General features: G+C 39.9%; 1 long non-coding RNA gene across 1 annotated transcript; it reads right to left on the bottom strand.

Moving 5' to 3' along the window:
• Window positions 1-4,569: 4,569 nt before the first annotated feature.
• Window positions 4,570-6,883, bottom strand: LOC133733743 (uncharacterized). The gene is made up of 6 exons (XR_009857865.1): window positions 6,516-6,883; window positions 6,371-6,416; window positions 6,140-6,289; window positions 5,562-5,794; window positions 5,058-5,203; window positions 4,570-4,765 (listed from the first exon to the last, which is right to left on the bottom strand). It is a non-coding gene; the product is annotated as an uncharacterized LOC133733743 (long non-coding RNA).
• Between the last annotated feature and the right edge of the window lie 4,659 nt (window positions 6,884-11,542).

Raw genomic sequence — 11,542 nt, 5'->3', positions numbered from 1 at the left:
GCAGCTCCTGCAGCTCTGCCGCACATCTGCTGTCCCTGCAGCACCTACGCGCCCCTGCGCACGCATCCCTACTGCCCCTGCAGCACCAACGCACACCGACTGCACCTTTCCCCTTTCCTGTGCACGTCCGTCTGTTTGCAGGCTCCGAAACATCTAGTTCGGAACCTCGGATCAAAATATTTTCTTCATAAAAGTTGTTCATCTCTGTCTCTTCCATCTGACCTCCGAATTTCAGCCTTATCGGAGTTATTTTGAGACCAGTACAACAATCAAAGTGAAAACTGTTCAGAAGAGAATTTGCTCCGAATTTCAACAAGCTTGACCTTATAAACATTCGCTGCACGCCTCTACTCGGATTGCTTCGCTCCATCACGCCTGCATCGACACGCGCGTGATCCAAATACATGTAAGTATTCAAAAGAGTAAGTTTTGAAGTTCCTATAATTCGGAATTTATATTTCTTCTTCTTTTCTCGGGGACTTGAAAACCTCCCTTCTTCTACATCCCACCTTGCTTATAACGTGGGTTCGATCATTGAAAAGCGGAATCGTGAAGATTCACGCAATTAACGAACTAAGAGCGTTCGTAAGACTTCGGACTAAGAGCGTCCGTAAGCATCGATTTACGACCATACAAACATCATTGTTTCGGTCTAATCCAATCATTCTTGGAAATCGATTTCTTGGTAGCATAGCTCGGAAATCTTATTAGTTTTCGTGGAAGCATTGACTCCGAAACTAACTTGTCCCTGTTTCATCTTTCAGGATGTCAAACATGAACAAACTCGATTTTGTTCCATTGGATTATGCAGGCAAAAAGTACTTAATTTGGGTCACTGATGTCGAGATCCACCTTATTGCCCGTGATTTATTGCATACAATCCAAGAGCTTTGTCCTATAGAAACAGCTCCAGACCCTCAAACTGAGAAAGATAATTCCAAGGCACTTGCCTTCATGAAACGTCACATGGATAGTGACCTACAGTTTGAGTTCATAAATGAGGATAGCGCCATAAAGCTTTGGCATGCGCTTCGCGAACGATATGGCAATGTTCGTGACTCCATACTTTCGAATACAAAAGCAGAATGGAAAGATCTTCGCTTCTCTGAATTTGACACTGTCATGCAATTTTATTCGGAAGCTCTCAGCATCAGAGCAATGATGCGTCTTTGTGGAAAAACAATCACAGAAGACCAGTTGATTGAGAAAACCCTCAATACCTTCCCCGTCTGTGCTATGAGGTCCTCTGACTTATTCCGGACTCATGTAAATGCAAGACAGATCACAAGTTTTCAACAGCTTATTGAAGCTATGGCCACTACTGAAAGACATGGCAATGAACTTGTGAAAAGAAGATTTGATAGGCTTCAAGATAGCTATTAAGAGCATCGTCCTATGGCTAGAGAAAGTCGCCATCGACGTCATGATCCATACGATCGAAATGCTCAAGAAGGTAATCGCTCAAGGCGACAATCCCACGACCGTAGGAGGCGTGATTTTGAGGGACATAGGATTGGAAACCATGGAGCCAACGTTGGCCATGGGCACCACTTTCCAACGCCACCAGTCCTAGGGACTATGCATATTGCGCCAATGCGCCTCAATCAAGGGAGAATCCTCTTTATGGTGTCTATTTCTGATATGGAACGTCTGATCAATGGACCTGAATTTGCAATGTACCTACGAAGGTAGTCGCATCAGGGTGATCAAGACATCGAGTTCACAAAGATTTTAAATCTGGCGATGAAGACAAAATGCCGCAGATTTTTATAGTCTTTATTATTTCCAAGAATCATGTAATGGCAATTATGCCTTAAATCAATAAAATGATTTATTGTATTAACTCTTTCCCTCTAGGCGTACTCAAGAGTAATTGTGATGTCTAGGCAAGGTTTGATCTGAGAGAACGGTTTTAAAAGTGAGCAACGCTCCACCAAAATCTCGCCTTACCTTACCTGGTCACAACCAAATTGAAATTACCGAACGGATTGAGTAACTACGATTTGATTTTTATGCTGGATTAGATTTTGGTCAAGAAACTTTGATGTAATCATTGGCTATTATTAATAAAGTATCGATTGATTTTATCTCATGTCATGGACATATTTTTCGAACTTTATTACTTACAAGATGTAAGTGCCAATGGTTTTCATGTGGAAACACATTGTGAGAATGGACAAGAGTTCCTTTGCATCACCTCTAATGACTACAGACATAAACGAGTATTAGAGAAACTTATGTGTCGATCTAGTAGGTTGTATGCAACCACTATTCGAGTTATTGAATCCAACCATGTCATGAGAGATGATTTATGGGATTCCGACACATATAGGCTTTGGCACGACCGTTTGGGACACCCAGGTCGTAACATGATGATCCGTATATTAAAGACTTCACACGGACATCCTTTTTCAGAACGAAAAGAAGTAAAACTCGGTTTTTGGACACCGAAGGAGCCCCTGCGCCTCACGGCGCCGTTCACCCCCAAATCCGGCCATCCTTGGCCGGCGCCGCCTTCCCCCTGCGGCCTCAGGGTGGCATTGACGCCACCAAGGCTCCTTTGTCTCCAACTTTTACTTCTAAAGTCACTTGTGATTTTGTGGCTCAACCAAAATCCTCATTGGTTGTTTCTAAAGCCCATCATTCGTTCTGCAAAGCCTGCTTTTTAGCAAAGTTAGGATCGAGACCATCCTATGCAAAGGACACCAAAGAAAATATACCATTCTTGCAAAGAATCCAAGGTGATATTTGTGGACCTATTCAACCATCATGCGGACCATTTCGATATTTTATGGTATTGGTTGATACATCGACACGCTGGTCACATGTCATGCTATTGTCCACAAGGAACGCTGCATTTGCTAAACTCCTAGCACAAATAATTAAGTTAAGGGCTCACCACCCTGATCATCCTATTAAGTCTATAAGATTAGACAATGCTGGAGAGTTTACATCAAAGACTTTTGATGATTATTGCATGTCCATTGGGATTGATGTTGAACATCCTGTTTCTCATGTTCACACCCAAAATGGTCTCGCAGAAGCCGCCATTAAACGACTACAAATGGTCGCTAGGGCATTGGTAATGCGCACCAATCTCCCTATTTCTGCTTGGGGCTATGCAATATTGCATGCAGTTGTGCTTATTCGTCTGAGGCCCACTGCCACTCAACCCTTTTCTGCGTCCCAGATGGTGACTAGGTATGAGCCTAATGTCTCACACTTACGCATATTTGGGTGTGCAGTTTATGTGCCAATTGCGCCACTACAGCGCACCAAAATGGGTCCTCAAAGACGATTAGGCATTTATGTTGGATATGATTCTCCAACGATTATCCGCTACATAGAACCCTTGACAGGCGATCTCTTTACCGCTAGATTTGCGGATTGTCACTTCGATGAGACAGTCTTCCCGTCGTTAGGAGGAGATAAGAACATCAATGTTCAACAGGAACGACAGGAATTGTCGTGGTCTGTCCCCACTCTGTCTCATCTTGATCCCCGAACCGCACAGTCCGAAATTGAAGTGCGGAGAATTCTCGATCTTCAGAACGTAGCAGAATCGATGCCTGATGCGTTTTCTGATATCGCTAAAGTGACGAGATCACACATACCTGCTGCAAACGTGCCTGCAAGGATTGATGTCCCTAAAAACTAGAGGACATGACGCCAACTCAAGAGGATATGAGCATGGCGCCAACGTCACTACAACAAAATTGGGTATTAATGACCACTGCATTGGTCACTGAAACTAGCAATTTTGGTCACTAAATATGGTTAGTGACCAAATTTGGGTGGTCACTATAGGTCCCTCACTAATTCTATTTAGTGACCAACTTATAACTGTTGGTCACTAATTCGAAAAGTTTTTAGTGACCACAATTTTATGGTCACAAATAATAATGGTATTAGTGACCTACATGTTCATCACTAAAGGTGTTATCAATGGTCACTAAATTGCAAAATCTGGTCATTAAAAACCATTCACTTGCATGGTTTTAGTGACCATATTGCTAGGTCATTAAAAACCATTCACTGACGAATCAAAATATTTTCAATACGTAGACATTGTCCAATTTTTCATGCAATAACCTACTCAAAGTAGCTTTCTATATATATTCCAACACAGCAAAATGAAACATACTCTGAAACCAGTTATCTATATTAAACTAATCCAATAAGACATGAACTCCATCATGAAATACTAACTTCGCAAATCCAAAATATACAATTGTCAATATCCATCCTTCATAGCAATTTCAAAATAACAGAAATACATATAAGTCTTTTTAGAAGTTCAATAAGCCTTCAATGATAGTTTGCAACATGTATTTTTTTCAAGTTTGACCACCTGCAATAACAAAACATACAGAAAGTTATAAGCATCCTATTGTAGATAAGAGTTGCATCTAAGAAAGGTCTAGTATTCACTATTTGCAATATAATTATGTTTTATGATAATATAATTGCAACAACAAAAGTGAATCATGTATGCATAGCTTTAATTTTGGGAGGAAAATTGTGCCATCAGTTTAAGTAGAAGTGTGTCAATATGATTTTTGTCTTGCCTTTAGTGTCTCTATCTCTTCATTTTGTTGAGCAGCTCTAGCCTTCACTGCCTCTAACTCTTCAATTTGTTGACCTGCATCGGCTTTGACTGTCTCTGAACTCCTCATTTTGTTGAGTTGCACTACACTTCGCAAGCTGCATGACAGTTTGCAAGATGACTGGTTCTAACCAAACCAGAACAACCTTGAGAAACTCCCTATATTCCAACAAAGAAACCATGAGTAACTTGACAGTGTCTATGCAAGTATTTGATTTACAAATAAGTAACTAGTATGGCAAAGAGCAAGTAATATAGAAATGTTGGTCTTTGGCTGTAAATTCATTTAAGCTCAATACTAGTTGCTACCTGGATGCTAGTGACATCTTCTAGAGTTCCTCAACTTACAACAAAGTGTACCCATAGAAATGGAATAGTTATTCTTCTACCCACCAAGAAAAGGATTTACTGTTCTAACAAAAGATTCTGGAAGATCAAATAGAGATGCTACCTTATCCAATCAAGAGTCAGTGAGACGAATGTCCATGCGAAAGATATAAGCCAAAGAATGATGCATCCCGTCAGCCCCAACACCAGCAGCCAGAGATGTTGCCCACCCTTCAACTTTGAAATAGGAATGCAAACTTCCTCTGCCCTCTAGGAAACACAAAACATAGTGCTCAGTGTTAAAAGTCAGATAATCACAGTATAGTTGGACGACAAACAATCATAAGCACGCAAGGGCGACAAAATCTAATGCAGGACAGATGCCACTCAAAAGAAATATACTACACAAAAGGTGACAGCACAGAAGCATTCAAGCTCCTTTCCTTGGATCTAAGCTAACTTAAAAATTTTCAGACGTCTACTTCAAGGAGTCACAAGACTCATAACTACTGCCTTTTCCTTAAAAAGGAAAATCAAATTCTCAACTTCACATTCTTTTATCCAATAAAAACACCTTGTGCCCCACATAGGAACAATGAATAAAACTAACTAATAGTGGTCATCTTACCATGCCCAAGGAGATGAGATAAATGATCTTCTGATTTCTTCAAATAGTCTTGACGAAGGCATGGCAATGTCCATGTTAAGTGGAGTATATGAACATCTTTAACAACCTCTAGTCTGTAAAGTTTTCCAGCTTTCCAAATTGGACCTTCTGCCTTGAATTCCAGATTTACTTGGGGACCTTTTTTGACATTACAAACAATTCCAAAACCCAATTCTCAAGTACATCAAGAGATTCTGCATCGAGTACAATATCACAATGAATATATATTTTGATATGTCCGAAGCATTAAAAAGCAGGATATTATATGTCAATGTAATGATAATGGCTCAATAACACCATTACTGACAAACCCACAATGCTTAATTGTGTTCTCCAACATCAACCTCTGGTCCTCTACAAGTTCCCAGAATCAAATATGATAATCAACAAAACAGAATCCCTGACCTAACAAATGTAATCTAATTGAAATTTACTAAGTAAATTTAAATTCTCTGCTACTGGCATATCTTTTATTCAACTTTCAAAAAACAATGGTAAAAACTAAGAAAACAACAAGACAAAGAGATGAAAACTTTCACCTCGTCCTATGACAACTAGCTTCATCAATCCACCATGGTAATCATCTCTGTACAATTTCAATATTTGTTCCCGCAAGTTGATCTCTTTTCCCATGGCATCACTCCTTATAACGATACCAAAACAAATTAAAGAAAAGAGTTTTCATACTTCTGTCAAACAAACAAACAAACATACACGTGAATCAAAATAAATAAAGAAATAAAGCTTCAGACTCATGTGTTCGTGCATACCTCAGATTCGCATAACAAACGATTTCTCAGCTTCCTCTATATGATCCTGCAACAAAAAATCAATGAAGCACCAAAAAATTTGAAATCTCTAAAAATTCCCAATTCTCAAATCCAACCACAAAATCAAATCTCCAAGCTTGCTTACCAAAAACAAACCTATAATCCAGGATATCGAAACCGAATCGTAATTTGCTTGGCTTGAATCCCATAACACGGCGGCTAACTCTAGGATCTCTGTCCAACAAATTGAGGTCAAGTGACACGACCACCAGCTCGTATGGGAGAAGGATGATGAAGATAAGAGGAAACAGAACAGAGTAGTGAAGGAGAAGAACAATGAATCTAAGAGGGGTTAGAATTGTGAACTAGGGATTTTAATTTTTTTGGGTCTGTACTTAATAATAGCGCTTTGGCATGCCGCGCTTGAAAAAGACTTTGATTTTTCAATTTTGAAAAGTGTGTTTAAGAACCCGCCTACTTCAAGATTTAAGAGAAAAAATCCCTCCAACTGAAAAGTTTTGGTCACTAGACGGAAACCACGCATAATCAAGTTTAGAAATATCAGTGACCCAACATGAATGGTCACTAGTACTAAAACTTTTGGTCATTAAAGTTTGAACAATGGGCAGGTAAAACAATTTAGTTGGTCCTATAAGTGTTAGTGACCAATTGGTAGTTAATTCAATAGTATTTGTGACCAATATTGAAGTGGTCACTGATATTTGGCCACTAATACCCCATTTTGTTGTAGTGCGTCCCCTCTCACAGTGATGGTGACATTTTGGCTAGGCCCATGGCTCCTGCCAGGAAGCGCGGGAGGCCCATAGGTTCGATGGATTCTCGCCCAAGAAAGAAAGCGAGTTTGGCACAAAATAATCCATTAATCATCGATGTGAATAATCCATCTCATGAGAATATTCCGGATTATGGTTATGTCCAAGAGACATCATTGGGGGACGCTCCAATGTCAGAACCAACTCCAAAGAATAGAGAGATCTCCATAAATTACACTAGTGTACATGAGATGATGGATAGAAATTCTATGGCGATTGATGATGCATTTGCATATCATATTGCAAAAGGAATTATAGAATATGATGATATCGAACCTCGCTCTGTTGAAGAATGTCAACGAAGAGCAGATTGGCCTAAATGGAAAGATGTGATCCAGGTTGAATTGAATTCACTAACAAAGAGACAGGTATTTGGGCCTGTAACGCAGACACCCCCAAGTGTAAAGCCTGTTGGCCATAAATGGGTCTTTGTTAGATAGCGTAATGAGAAAAATGAGGTGGTAAGATATAAAGCCCGCCTTGTGGCGCAAGGTTCCTCACAACGCCCTGGAATCGACTACGAGGAGACATATTCTCCCGTAATGGACGTTATAACGTTCCGCTACCTTGTCAGTTTGGTAGTTTTCCGAAAAACTTGACATGCAGCCTTTGGATGTGGTTACAGCATATCTCTATGGGGATCTAGATTCAGAGATATATATGAAGGTTCCAGATGGACTTCAATTACCCAAATCAAGTGGCTCTAAACCACGGAGCGCGTTTTCAATAAGATTAAAACGCTCACTATATGGATTAAAACAATCCGGACGGATGTGGTATAACCGTCTAAGTGACTACTTGATTGGGAAGGGATATATTAACAATGAAATATGCCCATGCGTGTTCATTAAAAGAACAAGTTCCAGATTTGCAATCGTAGCAGTTTATGTCGATGACATGAACCTAATTGGAACTCTAGATGAGTTGAAGGAAACTGCTAAATACTTGAAATCCGAATTTGAGATGAAAGATCTTGGGAAAACACGGTTTTGTCTCGGTTTAGAACTCGAGCACCGTAGTGATGGGATTTTGATCCATCAGTCTGCATATACTCAGAAGGTCCTAAGGCGCTTTAATGAAGATAAAGCGAAGCCTGCGAGTACTCCCATGATCGGCCGTAGTCTTGAGCCCGGAAAAGATCCGTTTCGTCCAAGGGATGAGGACGAAGAACCATTAGAGGCCGAAGTGCCCTATTTGAGTGCAATAGGCGCATTATTGTACTTAGCTCAATGCACAAGACCGGATATCTCATTCGCAGTGAACTTGTTAGCTCGACATAGCTCTGCGCCAACACGCCGCCATTGGATTGGTGTAAAGACAATCTTTCGATACCTAAGAGGTACGATTGATATGGGCCTATTCTATCCCTATAGAGAGAAAAGGAATGACGGAAAGTTGGGATCGGACCCCAAAAGGCAAAACGCCCCAGTCCATGGAATGGCCGCCGGTCATGTTGCCGCCGCCGCTCATGGTGGCCGGCGTCCTCCTATCTCCCTCCATCAAAACAAAATGATGTCTTGATGGGTTTTGCTGATGCAGGGTACCTCTCTGACCCTCACAAAGGTCGCTCCTAAACTGGTTATGTCTTTACCATGGGAAGCACTGCGATATCTTGGAGGTCTACGAAACAGACCCTTGTTGCTACTTCCTCGAATCATGCAGAGATTATTGCTCTACATGAAGCCGTTCGTGAATGTATATGGCTAAGGTCTGTGATTCGACATATTCAAGGAAGTTGTGGTTTGAAGTCTACCACAGATGAACCTACATGCATTTATGAGGATAATGCAGCTTGTATTGAACAAATGAAGTTAGGTTTCATCAAAGGCGACAACACCAAGCATATATCGCCTAAGTTCTTTTATAATCAGCAACAACAATCACTTCTAAAGATTGAAGTGAATCAAATCCGATCAGAGGATAATGTAGCGGACTTATTCACTAAGTCGTTACCTAAATCCACCTTCGAGAAACATGTGAAGAGCATCGGATTGAGAAAGTTATCCGAACTCCCACGATTGTAGCAATCAGGGGGAGATATCGACATCAGGGGGAGTTATGATGTCTACATGTTCGATCTCGAAGAGTGAAGGACGTGTTGTGCTCTTTTTGTCCTTCGACCAGGGTTATTTTTATCCCACAGGGTTTTTGTTACCTGGCAAGGTTTTTAACGAGGCAACGGATGAAGCGTCACCACCAAGTTTGAAGCGGCACAAGGGGGAGTGTTGAAGAAATATCGATTTAGTGTGCCTTATCAAACTAGGAGTAGCAATAGGAGAGAAGGTTCTAGATTTCTCAATCCTACACGGATTGGTATTCCTTGTAACATTAGAACTAGTACTTTGTAATCCCTATATATAGGGCTCCTATTCTCAATAATAATACACACTTCTCTCTACAATTCTCTCTCAATACCAATATACTTAAACACCTTTAACCCTGAAAGTTGTCCTATATATAGATAGGTTTCTCACCGATCGCAGAAACTCTTTAAAGAACAAAGCTTCCTTAAAATTTCGAGGCATCTGGATCGGGGTGTCCCGGCAAGAAGACTAGCCCCTCTTTTCGGTGACGACTTGCCGCCAAAAAACTAGCTGTAACATATGAATTGTTAATTTAATAAATAAAAAAATACAATGTATAGAAAAAAAAAAAAAATTTGACACAGGCGTAATTGCGTAAACGTATGTTAAGAGGCTTTAAGACCGGTGTCGAAAAATTGCTGATCCGGCCGCACGCAGGAAAACTAGTCCAGTAGTCTAAATGGGAAAATATGTTTCCCCTTCACTCTTTCTTCTTCTTTCAGAATAACGGTGGTCCGCTTTTCGGTGGCACTGCCCACAGCCTCATATGGTTTCAGACCATTTTTCAGTCGCGCCATATTCCTGGGCTGCACTGCTTTCTAGAGTTCCACTGCTAACCCAGGTCTGTCTTTCCTTGCAACGCTAATATTACTACCAACGTTTTACTTTTTACTACTCCTATCTGCAAACATGTCATTCTACAACTTCATATTCCCAAATGTTTGTTTGGATTGGCATAACAGGGTTGCAAACTTGCAACTCGATATGGGTTCATGGGTGGGGTGCTCTGCTTTACAACGTTGCACTCTGCTAAAATGCTTTTTGAGTTTCGGAAAATCCTAACATTTGGTTCAGTATATAAAGAACATATATATATATATATGCCTAACATTTTTTTTTTTTTTGCTTAATTTTGCATTACTGAATGACATCAGCAAAGTTAGAAGCATTTAAGAACATAGATTGCCCTCTGATGTTTTAGTTTATGGAATGTTGAAGAGCAATAGTTGTTACTTTGTTCTAGTGCAATCTATCTATTAGAAGGAACAAACCATCTTTAGCATTTGGTGATTAGTGATTACCCCTCACTTAGTTCTGTAATGATTTGAGCATTGGTTTTGTTTAGCATTCACGTAAAGTCCTAGAAGTATCGTATCCAAAGTATGTAATGAGCCAACGGTATGAGTGTTTCAACTTTGTAAGTATATTCATTATTTTTGAAGTGCCAGGTTTCAGTTACCAGCAGGAAGACTACGGTACGGTAGTTACTGCAGGAGGAATACTTATAGCTATCGTTATAATGTAATGACACAGTCTCATCAATTCATTTTCACAGAAACAAAAATTGAGTGTTTCCTTGCTTCGTTTTCCTTCTTTACTGATCCCCTCTATTTAAGTAGGCGTATATATGTAATCACTAAAAAGTAATCCAACACCTAATGAGATCTCCTGCTAATTTACTTATGTGAATACAACTTTCTGAAAACAAACTTGACTTAAAGTAGACTCATGAAATGCTAGCATTCAAATAAAGTATACAAATATTATAGATGTCTAATATTAGTTTCGGACCAATTCAGATACCCTATTCTTTTGTTTGGCTAGCATTCCTTTTTTATTTCTATACATCATGAAGTGTAAGTTATACAGCCTTGGATGGTAGGTTAGTTGGCCATTGCACTGAGTCTGACTCTGTAACTCCAACTTATTTCATGTATGAACTCTGATATTTAATGGATTGACGTGGTGCTGATCCATATGGCATGCAGCACTCTTGATCATATATGGTGCTTGGCCCTGAAAAACTCTGAAGCTATTGAAACTCTTTCTTTCTTAATTCATGAGTATTAAAGCATAATGGTATTCCCCATTTATCTGTCTATCAGGTTAAGGCTTCATATTAGTTTGTGTTCTTTATTCTTTAACTGCATGAAGGCAACTGGATGGCCAAAATACATTCAGTTTCTTACACAAGTGCTCTGCTCTCATAATCAAAAGAAAAGCAGACATAACTAAGAAATTGATCTACTTACGAT

The sequence above is a fragment of the Rosa rugosa genome, chromosome 2 (genome assembly GCF_958449725.1).
Source record: "Rosa rugosa chromosome 2, drRosRugo1.1, whole genome shotgun sequence".
NCBI lineage: Eukaryota > Viridiplantae > Streptophyta > Magnoliopsida > Rosales > Rosaceae > Rosa > Rosa rugosa.
This window is presented reverse-complemented; position numbering and strand designations above follow the sequence as displayed.